Below are 12,025 nucleotides of genomic sequence, written 5' to 3' on the forward strand. Positions count from 1 at the left end.
GAACTGCTGAACCAGCGAGAGAGCTGTTAAAACAAGAGGTTATATACGTGGTGAAGGGCAACCAGGTGGGGTCTGAGCTGGAAAGGAATTCCATCCCCGGATGCAAGCACGTCAGTTGTGTTAATGGGGGAGATTAGGGAGAAGATTAGCATGAAATGAGCTTCCGTCGCCGCATAAGAGTATCGTCCTCGCATATGGGCACAAGAGCAGTGTTAATGGGAGATCAGCACTGTGTTGATGGGAGAGATTAGGCAGAGAGATTAGGGAGATTAGCAAGTTAATGTCATGTCTATGTGTAACACAAGCTGCGGCGCTGCCAACTGCGCTGTGAGAAGCAAGCACGTCCAAGCAAGAGAACCACCGCAGTGAGACACACAGCCCATCACACAGCCAGAACCATCGATACATCGAGGCTAAGGGAGCAGAGGTGGCCATGTTAGTGAGACCCCAGCCCATTAATGCAGAGGCACCTAACAGGGCAATGCAACTCAGAGAGTCGGAGATAACAGCCAAACGGCAGGGAAGAATGGGAGCGCCACAGCAAGTTACGACTTTGCTTGGTTAATAACGTCCTTCCAATGATTGCTCAGCTTATACCCATCTTCTCGGTTGAAATTGTCTCCGTGTTTATTTTTCTGGATGGCTTCATGGACAAATCTTTGATGGTAGCCCGAAGGTTTGCAGAGTACCTTGGTCTCGGTAAAATAATATCGTGCGAGCCCACTGCGTTATAACAATGATCATCCACGGCAGAGGTATTGGTTCTGCCGTGTTTCAAATCTGCCTTGTGTTCGCGAACACAGTCCGAGACATGTCGTTTCGTTTCCCCAATGTAACTGCTGCCGCAGGACACAACTTAGTTTGTAGACACCAGGGTATTGCATGTCAGGAATGACATCCTTCACAGGTGGGATCAAATCACGGATTTTGTGTACTGTATTGAATTGGACCTGGATCTTGTGTTTGTTTAAGATTTTGGAAATATTTTTGGTGACACGTGCTATGTACGGTAAGGTGATTGTTTTTATTGGATTCTCAGAAGGTTGTCTCCCCATGGTTGGAGATACAGCTTTGCGGATTGTGCGGTCTGAGTATCCATTCATCTTGAGGGCTTGGTGTATGTGTAGAGGCATTAATCGGCACTCCCCATCCTGTTAGCGGGTAGCTTCCCCTTTCTCGTCAACAGGGGGCGGAAGCGCTATCACGCCACTGTTAATGACTATGGCCCAAGGGGCCAACGACAATCCCTGGGAAGCGGATCCTGAGACACATTCCCCAGACCCCGGGAGGGGGGACTGGGGGATGATGTCACCTTCCAGAAAGTTCTGTAAGGGAGGCGTGGCTAGGGCGGAGCAAGCCACGAACCAGTATATAAGCCGGACCTCTCAAGGGTCCGGCTCAGGCATCTCCAAGCCGAAGACTGTAGACCTGGGCTGAAGTTAATACCCTGGACCCCAAGCTCCGTCGTCCTTCCAAGGGTCGGAGCTCAGTGAGGCCAGTGGTCAGGACCCGAAGACCCTGGCACGGTCGGGTCAGCATAGCCTCCCCTAGGGCCCCCAGCCAGAGGACAGGGAATTAACGGGTTCCCAGTGTTAGGGCCCGTGTAGTCCGGAGGCCATACCTCCCCAGGTATCGGGTGAAGGGGCCGCTACCCCTTTGTGTTAGGGACCCTGTAAAATAGTGTTAATAAATATCGTGTTGCCTCGCAAGAAGTTCTCCGCCGATTATTTACCCACTTCATATGTGCTCCAGTTCACTGGCTAGGTGGCGCTGGTCGGAGATGCAGCGGATTATTTTTTCCACCTGAGGACGACCGCTTGTGTTGCGATAGAAACATCGTTATATGTTATTTTTTATTTAATTTTTCTACCTACGTGACTTTACCAAAAGAACCAAAGAGTATGGATTTCTGCAGTCACAGAAGCTTCAAATCATCACCCAAATAAGATTTTGTATATGAACAACAATGACTATCTCCAATTTCCAAATGTTACCCACCAGAGATCCTTTCTGTATATACACAACAGCAAGCGAATTATAGCACAATACGTTCAGTCCCTATTCATGACACACTTGACTCCCAATCCTCATGTAAGATTGCAATATAATTTCTGCTTGAGGGCCCGTCAAAAAGTGTTGAGAATGGACACTTTTTCCAAAAAACTACGTAAAATATTCTTAATTAAAAGTCCAGTATAGTACTCTTCGTGGCACTCATAAGTGAACTTCATTATTCCTCATGTTAATTATTACAATATTAACGATTTACCCAGGAAAGCCTCATTGAGTTTAAAGACTGATTTTTTTCAGAAGTTTCTCATTGCAATGAGATATTAGGCAATTATATTAATGAGCGTTTGGCTCTGTGTGAGTTGAACCCAGAGAGACCCCCACCTTGCACATGGGGAAACAGCACAACTCTGCACAGATTCTACCCACACTCGATAAATAATTAAAACCGATCTTGATTTGAAGCTTTTGTCACTGCAGGAATCCATACTCTTTGGTTCTTTCGGTAAAGTCACTTTGCTTGAAATAAAACAAAATAAATCACGACGTTTCGATAGCAACACAAGCCATCGTCTTCAGGTGAAAATCGCGACAGCCGCGATGTCTGCTGCGAGTAGCACGATGTCTGCTGCCTTGTGAAGAGAAGCTGTTACCAGCAAGAGTTTATATACGTTTTTGAGAACAAAGGTAGCCAAAGTAGTGCTAATGGGGTATTATAGTGTAAAGGTAATAAATAGCGTGCCATGTTAAAGGAAATGAACTTAGATGAGCATGTTGGATTATAGTGCAAAGTCAATTTGCTTCCGTAGCGCAGAAGAGTTCAGATTAGCATGTAGGATTAGCATATGTATTTTGATAAGAGATGCATGTAAAAGTTAGTGAAAAAAATAGCAAGTTAATGTCAGTCTATGTGTAACCAAGAATAGCATGTTAAAGTTGATGAGAAAAGTATGTCAAAGTCAATGAGCGAAGTTAATGAGAATATCATGTTAAAGTCAATGAGAGATGAGCAAGTCGATGTCAGTCTACGTGTAATAAATAGCGTGGTATGTTAAAGTTAATGAACTTAGCATAAGAACGGCTGGCGGGAGAGAGAGAGAATGTGTTTTAATGAGAGAAGCATGTAAAAGTTAATGAAAAAATTAGTAAGTTAATGTCAGTCTATGTGTAACCAAGAGTGGCATGTTAAAGTTAAAGAGAAAAGCATGTAAAAGTACATGAACGAAGTCAATGAGAATATCATGTTGAAGGCAATGAGAGATGAGCAAGTCGATGCAGTCATGCCGGTGGTAGCATGTCCACGTGTGACAAAAGCAGCCGTGTTAGCGATCCAAAAGATGGCCGTGCCAACGCGTTCGGGTGCGGAGCTCGCTCCCGCCGCGGAGCTCGCTCCCGCCGCGGAGCTCGCTCCCGTTACGGAGCTCGCTCCCGCTAGGAGCTCGCTCCCGCTAGGAGCTCGCTCCCGCCGCGGAGCTCGCTCTCGCCACGGCGCTCGCTGACGTCACAAAGCTCTGCCCCCCCCCCAAAACCAAATTTCCATTTTGAAAATAAAACATGCTTCAAATCGCTTTAAACTATTGTCATTGTATTTTATGTGGCGCTGCACTCTGATGTTGTAGGAGAAAACATTAATTAAAAAGTCTATTTAACTAAATAGAACGTGTTGTCTATATTTATTTTAAGTTGCGCATTTCGATGTGACGTCACATTTCTCAACCCCCCCCCTCGTCACAAATGTCTGACCCCCCCCTCCCCAGGTGCGTGATGTCATTTATGGACGGCCCCCATCGCCTTAAAACGCGAACTCGCGCTTGCAAACTGAAACCACGGAACTTTTTTTGTTCGGCAGCGCGATCCTCCGCGAGATGTAATGAGTCGTCCTCGCGCTGTGAGTGAGTGTGAGTGAGACAGCATCGTCCCCCACTCCTCCTGATGTCGAGGGTAAATGGGCGAGGTTTAGGCCTGTGACTCATGCAGCTGCAATGGCTGCTTTGTGTACGCGGTCCAGACCTCCCCAGAGACCCTGGCTGACAAAGGAGGTGTTCAGGATTGTTGAGAAAAAGCAACAGGCCCATTCTAATCGTCTACAGCATCCCACGTCAGAGAATGAGGAGGCTTACCGCAGCCTTCGCTCGGAGGTTCGGAGAGACGTGAGGCGCTGCAAGGATGGGTGGTGGTCGCGGGTTGCTGGGAGATGGAGTCTGCCTCAATGGCCCGCGATCACAAATCCCTATTTAACTCCATTAAAAAAGTAACCTACAGCGCCACACCTATTACCATTGTAGAGGTAATCGTCACTCACCACTCTGTGGGCTGGTAGCTTCCCCTTATCGTCAATAGGGGGCGGAAGCGCTATCACGCCGGGGCTAATGTCCATGGCCCAAAAAGGGGCCAAGACAGTAAATATCGTGTTGCCTCATCAGAAGTTTATTCGTCAATTTATACCCACTACACCATCATTAGGGGAACGAAGGGTGATCCAATCTCCGACCCCCAGCGACAGGTTTGCAGATTTGCTGAGCATTTCTGTGAGGTCTTGGGGGAGGGGGAATCCCTCAGCCTGGAAAACATCATGGGACAAAGTGGGGATGACCCTGCTGAGGATGCGGTGCCTCAAATATTGGAGGAAGTCACCCTCTGTGAGTGGCTGGCTGAGGTACCATCCGTTGAGGAAGTACTGAGGGCGATCCAGAGTCCGAGAACAGGAAAGGCACCGAGCAGAGATGATCTCCAAAGCGAAATGCTGAGGGAGGGTTGCGTTTGTGCGCAGACTGCCCTACATGACATCATAACAACAGTCTGGGCCACTGGACGGGTTCTGCAGGATTGGAAGGATGCCCTGGCGGTCCCCCTCTTTAAGAAGGGGGACCGCACAGACTGTAACAACTACAGGGGCATCTAACTCCTCAGTGTGCCGGGAAAGGTCCTGGCAAGGATTATTCCACATCGCCTTGCTAGGTACGCTAAGGAGAGGCTTGCGGAGTCCCAATGCGGTTTCAAGAAAGGGCGGTCCTGCAAAAATGTCATATTTTCTGTTCATCTGCTACAGCAGAGGTGGAGGGAATTCCAACTAGACCTACATCTCTGCTTTATTGACCTGGTTAAGGCCTATGATACCATCAGTAGGCCTGGGCTCTGGGTTGTTCTTCGTGCTTTCAGAGTCCCTGACCCTCTGCTCACACTCATTAAGGACCTTCATGATGGTGAGCAGACCCGAGTAAAACTACATAGCCGGGAGTCAGAGCCATTCCCTGCGACAGGGATGTCCTCTGGCTCCAACATTATTTAACATCTATTTCGACCACATAGTTCGTGAAGCCTTCAGTAGCTGTACCAGAGGAATTTACGTCCGGTACAGATACAATGGGAGGCTGATCGATGCCCAGGTGCGGTCAAGGGATGTCTCCCTATTGGTCAACCACATTATGTATGCCGACGACCTGGTAATTGCTGCTCATTCAGAGGAGGAGTTGGAGGCGCTGCTGCTGAAACTGGAGTGTGCCACTAAGAGGTGGGGCCTTACCATCAGCCCCACCAAAACGAAGCACCTGCCTGGGTATTTTGTGCCATCGGGCACTCTACCCCCACAACTCCTAATCGGTGATGGGGCAGTTGGGGAGAGAGTGGAGAGTTTTCCATACCTGGGCAGTGTGCTCATGATCGGCTCCGGTTTAACAGCAGAGGTCTCACTCCGAATTAGTCGAGCGGCATTATCTTTTCATCGGTTGTGTAACGTTGTGTGGAAGCTGCCTGGTCTGTCGCTCCGCATGAAGCTTCGGTTCTTCTCGGCCACAGTCATTCCCTCCCTTCTCTACGCTTGCAAAACGTGGACCCCCCTAATGCAGCATCTTCACCGGTTAGAAACATTTAGGCTGGCCTGCCGACGATCAATCCTGGGTTTAACCAGGCTGGATTGTGTGAGGAGCTCACAAATCCTCGAAAGATCTGGACAAAGTCCCATCGGTGAGCTCCTCCAGCAGGCAAGGCTGCGTTGGCTGGGCCATGTAGCCCGCATGCCCAATCACCGCATGCCCAAACAGCTTTTGTTTGGCCGGATCGAGGGAGCAAAACGGGCGTGGCACGGACTAGAGAAGAGATGGAGTGATGTGGTACAGGAGGATGTGGAGCTGAGTGGACTTGCCAATGACTGGTACCAGCGATGTCTCTACTGGGCAGTTGGAGGCAGTCGCCCTCCAACAACAACGGAGGGCGGAGGAGCGACGCTCAGAAAAACGAGCGGAGCGTCGGGTGGCTAAAGCTCAGCAGGTTGGCACAGTAGGGGGCACAGGTGGTGCATCAGCCAGTAATCTCAGTCATCTCAGTCAGTCGACCAGTGGCACCTGGGTCTGCCCCATGACCTCCTGCCAGCCGGCGATCGACACTTCACGTAGCCTCAAGGTGCACATAGCCTGGCATAAGCGTCGTGGTGACGTCACCGCCACTTAGTGGCGCATGGCGGTTGTTGTTTTGAGACAGTAAGAGAGTGTGAGGTCGACTCAGCCTCAGATGAGTACCTGGTGCGGTGTGTCGTAAACATCGCTACTGGGGGAGACAAAGGCCGCCGTGGAGGAGAATCCTAAAATAATAAAAGCTTTTATTATAATAAAAGCTTTGATTATAATATTATGATATTATAATAAAAGCTATACTAAAAGCTTTTTAAATTAAAAATACAAATTTTTTAGAAATAATGTAAGCTTTTATTATAAAAAATGTATTATTTAATTTTTAAATTGGCAGAATCTACACGCCATATTCTTGGTTCTTCAGGTAAAGTCACGCAGATTTGAAAATAAAAATAATTAAATTTAATTTAAAAATATAAATAATAATATTTAAACTAATAAAAGCTTGATTATTTTAAATTTATTATTTGAAATTTTAAAATACAAAAAAATAAAATACAAATAATAAATTGAAAATAATAAAAGCTTTTATTATTTTATAATAAATTGAAAATAAAAGCTTTTATTATTTTCAATTTATTATTTTAATTTTATTAACAGGTCCCTGGAGGGTGGGCTGGTAGGGCAAGTCTCTGCACTGCCTATTGCTGATTTTACACCCAACAGCACGAGATTTCACTTCGTTAAAGTATTGAAAGGGCACGGACGGACACATTAATCTATTGCAGGCTGGTACACTCAGTTTACAACTTGGTTCCTACCAGTATTATGACTTTACCGAAGGAAGCAATAATCTGGCGTGTAGATGCTGCCATCTGCTGGCCACCATTGTTGGGTGTAGATTGTGACTTAAAACTTTCGTGACTTCAGGAATTCATATTCTTGGTTCTTTCGGTAAAGTCACGTCCATACAAAATAAAAAAAAATATCAAATCAAATAAAAATGTGAAATTTTAAATAATAAAAACAAAAAACCCACATTCATATTCTTGGTTCTTTCGGTAAAGTCACGGAGATAAAAAAAATACAATTTTAAAATAATCGATTGAATAAAAGCTTTTAATATTATTTACGCTTTTGTTATATTCAATTTATTATTTTAATTTTTAAATTGGCAGAATCTACACGCCACGTTGGTGGCCGGCAGGTGGCAACATTTACACGCCGAATTCTTGTTTTTTTCGTTAAAGTCACGTAGATTTTAAAATAAAAATAATATAATTTAATTTAAAAATACAAATAATTTTCTATCTACGTGACTTTACCGAAGGAAGCAATAATATGGCGTGTAGATGCTGCCATCTGGTGGCCAACAACGTTGGCAGGTGGCAGCATCTACACGCCAGATTCTTGGTTCTTTGGGTAAAATATAAATAATAAAGAAAAGTAAAAAAAATCATGATTTAGTATTTTTTCATTTAATTCTATTATTTTCATTTTCAAATCTACGTTACTTTACCGAAAGAACCAAGAATATGGCGTGTAGATTCTGCCAATTTTAAAAAAAATTACAAATTAAAATAATAAATTTAAAATAATAAAAGCTTTCATTATTTTCCATTTATCTTTTGTATTTTTATTTATTTAATTTTATTATTTTTATTTTCAACCTACATGGCTTTACCGAAATAACCAAGAATATGAATCTGGATTTTGATTATTATTTTCAATCTATTTTAATTTTTAAATTGGCAGCATCTACACGCCATATTCTTGGTTCTATCGGTAAAGTCACGTCGATAGAAAATAAAAAAAATTATCAAATCAAATCAAATAAAAAGTGTGAAATGGAAAATAATAAAAGCAAAAACCCACATTCATATTCTTGGTTCTTTCGGTAAAGTCACAGAGATTAAAGAAATGAAACAAAATTTTTATTTTAAAATAATAAATTGAAAATAATAAAAGCTTTTATTATTTTCCATTTATTTTTTTGTATTTTTAAATTGGCAGAATCTACACGCTATATTCTTAGTTCTTTGGGTAAAGTCACGTAGATAGAAAATATAAATAATAACAGAAAAGTTAAAATTTAAATAATATTTTAAAAAATATTTATTTTATTTTATTGTTTCCCTTCTACGTGACTTTACTGAAAGAACCAATAATATGAATCACTGCAGTCACGAAAGCTTTAAATCAAAATATAATAATAACAATTCATGATTTTCGTTTAATTATTTTCTTTTTATTTTCAAATCTACGTGACTTTACCGAAAGAACCAAGATTATGGCGTGTAGATTATGTCAATTTCAAAATTACAAATAAAAGTAATTTTATTATTTACGATTATTTTTTTATTTAATTTATTTCATTATTTTTAAATCTACGTGACTTTACCGAAAGAACCAAGAATATAAATCTGGATTTTTGCTTATTATTTTCAATTTATTATTTTAATTTTTCAATTTGCAGAATCTACACGCCACATTGGTGGCCGGCAGATGGCAGCATCTACACGCCATATTCTTGGTTCATCTTCTTTGGTTCTTTCGGTAAAGTCACGTAGCATGAGAATAAAATAATAAATTGGAAAAATAAAATAACACAATAAAATTCTCACGACGTTTCGGCCACAACACAAGCGGCCTTCATCAGGTGAAGGGACGAGACTGTCTGGAGGACAGCGCTGGAGCGAACAAAGCCAAGCTCAGATCGAGACCTTTAAGCTGTGTGAGAAGGAACAAAGCGCCTTGACAAAGGAATTAGCATTGAATTTAGCATTGAAATGGCTGAGTGATTAGCTTGTGACTGGTCACAGATATGGCTATGTTAAAGTCAAAGCATACACATCCACAGAGGCACCCCTTGACAAAGGAATTAGCATAGAATTTAGCATTGAAATAGCTGAGTGATTAGCTTGTGACTGGTCACAGAAATAGCTATGTTAAAGTCAAAGCATACACATTCACAGAGGCACCTAGTAAAAATCAAACAGGAAAATTTAGCATTGAAATAACTAGGAGAATTTAGCATTGAAATAACTGAGTGATTAGCTTGTGACTGGTCACAGAAATGGATATGTTAAAGTCAAAGCCTACACATCTGAGCTATTAATAGTAACTGGGTCAGTGTCTACTTCAAATATTGTTCAGGCTCTGGAGACTTCCAAAGTTATTCGTGATGTTATACATTTGGTTCGTTTTGAGCATAATCGCGACCTTATATAATTATTACGTGATACACACGCTGAATATACGCACACAAACATCCTGTACACGTGTGTCGTGCCCTCTATTGTCCACATAGACGGCTTGTGCTGACTAGAGAACGATCTTAACGTACAATGTCGTGACATGTATCAGCCCTTTGTCGATCCAGCGTTTTGATAGAGGCCTCCCCCACACCATGTCGTTCGTGGGAGTTGTTTAACCATACTTCACCATGCCGGTCAATGCGGGTTTGGTGAAGTGAGGAGGCCCAGAAACTTGTATTTGCAGATACGAGTTTGCCTGTGCTTGCATCTGCAGAATTACATTCTCACACATCTTCAAGTGTAGTTTAATACTTCTAAAAATGCATTTATTCTTGAGGATTCCATAAAGTACTGTGGTAAAAAGAAAACAACTTGATTTGAATAAATTTCGATTTAAAGCTTTCGTGACTGCAGAGATTCATCTTCTTGGTTCTTTCGGTGAAGTCACATAGAAGGGAAATATTAAAATAAAACATAATAAAATAAAATTCTCACGACGTTTCGGCCACAACACAAGCAGCCGTCCTCAGGTGAAGAAACAGAACTGTCGGAAAGACAGCGCTCCAATGAACACTGCTAAGTTTGGCAGCGTATTTTAAGCTGGGTGGGAGGAGCAGAGCGCCTTGCCAAAAGAGTTTACATATCAACAGAATAATTTAGCATTGAAGTAGCTGTGTTAATGTGAGATATTAGTAGGATGTTAAAGTCAGAAATTAGCATGTAACTGGGAGATTAGCATGATGTTAATGTGAGGAATTAGCATGTAACTGGTCACGGAAGTAGCTATGTTAAAGTCAGAGTTTACATATCAACAGAGGCATTTAGTATATTGACGCTAAAGAACTGCAACTACCCAACTATCATACAACAAACCGATGTGAAAGAACTAAATATAAACTACATCAATTTAATAAATGTACTCAATATATTCTCCACTAAGCTGAGCTACTAACAATAAGTTATTATACATTACACTTCTATGTCGCAAAAAATATTATAATATGCCTCCAAATAATATTTTTATTATAAACTGGCATAGACAGACCACAACACTGAATTATACACTGAGTTACTATACACTACCCTATACGTTAGATTATAATAATATTAGACTTGTAATATTACACTATGTATTATTTTACCAACCCTACTGTATACCACACTGCTGTAGATTCACTATACAATTACGATACTATATATTACCAAATAAATTATATTAAACATTACACTGAGTACTTTGTTGAACAGGGAATGCTTTGAGCTTGTGGGTTGAATCCATCTGTGTGGAGTTGTGTTATTTCCCAATATGCAAGGTGGGGTCTCTCTGGGTTCCACTCACACAAACATCTCAATGCAATGGGACCTTTCTGAAAATGCAGTACTTAGACTCAATGAAGCTTTCCTGGGTAACTAGTTAACATTGTAATATTAGCATGAGAGATAATGACGTTCACTTATAAGTGCCATTAATAGTACTATACTGTACTTTTAATGAAGACTATTTTGCGTAGTTTTTTGTAAAAAAGTGTCCATTCTCAAAACTTTTTGACCGGCCCTCGTACAGAAATTATATTACAATCTTATATGGAGATTGCCAGTCAGAGTGTTGTGAATAGTGGAGTGAACGTGTGGTGCCATCATTATATTGTTGGTGTGTATATACAGAAAGGCCTATTGGGTGGGTAACATTAGGTAATTGGAGGTAGTTAGTCATTGTTGTTTAGAAACAAAATATTAATTGGGTGGATAAGAGGGTAAAATCGTACATGATAGGAACTGCAATTTTGTGGAGTTCTGGTATAATGAGTTGTAGTATATATGAATCTTATGTCACCTTAAGTATGCCTTTGTGAGTACACTCGTGACACGGGTGTCATGTGCGTGACCTTTGTCTTTTGTTTCAGATGTGCGAGAGCAACTCCGCTGCGAGTCATGGTGGTGCTGGGAGAATTGCCTTCACCATCGATGGCACTTCACCAGCACCCGTCTCAACCCCACCTCAATCCGGTAGAGTTACAAGAGCGAAAAAACTTATCTCTTGTGACGTCTGTGGGAAAAAAATTCCAACTGGCATGGTGCCTAGAAGCCCACGTAAGAACGCATAAGGAGACCCGTGAGCAATGGTGCGGCATATGTGGACAAAGGTTTAATCAGCCAGGAAAATTAAAAGGCACATGAAGACCCATGAAAAGGATTATATGATAAAGGGTGCACCAGGTTTGGTGAATAACGGCAGTTTTGCCAATGCGGTGTTGAATCCACCATCGCCCTATGAGATGTGCTCAGTCTGCGGATTTTTAAGTCCTATTGAAATCCTGAAAACTCATGAAAGTCTTCACGCACAGTTCTTGTTCAGACCGAAGCCTGAACATGATTACACTTCGACAAAAGATAGCGGCGTTAAGATAAATG

This window comes from Petromyzon marinus, chromosome 15, assembly GCF_048934315.1.
Source record: "Petromyzon marinus isolate PM22_M1 ecotype Great Lakes invasive population chromosome 15, UKy_Petmar_22M1.pri1.0, whole genome shotgun sequence".
Classification (NCBI taxonomy): domain Eukaryota; kingdom Metazoa; phylum Chordata; class Hyperoartia; order Petromyzontiformes; family Petromyzontidae; genus Petromyzon; species Petromyzon marinus.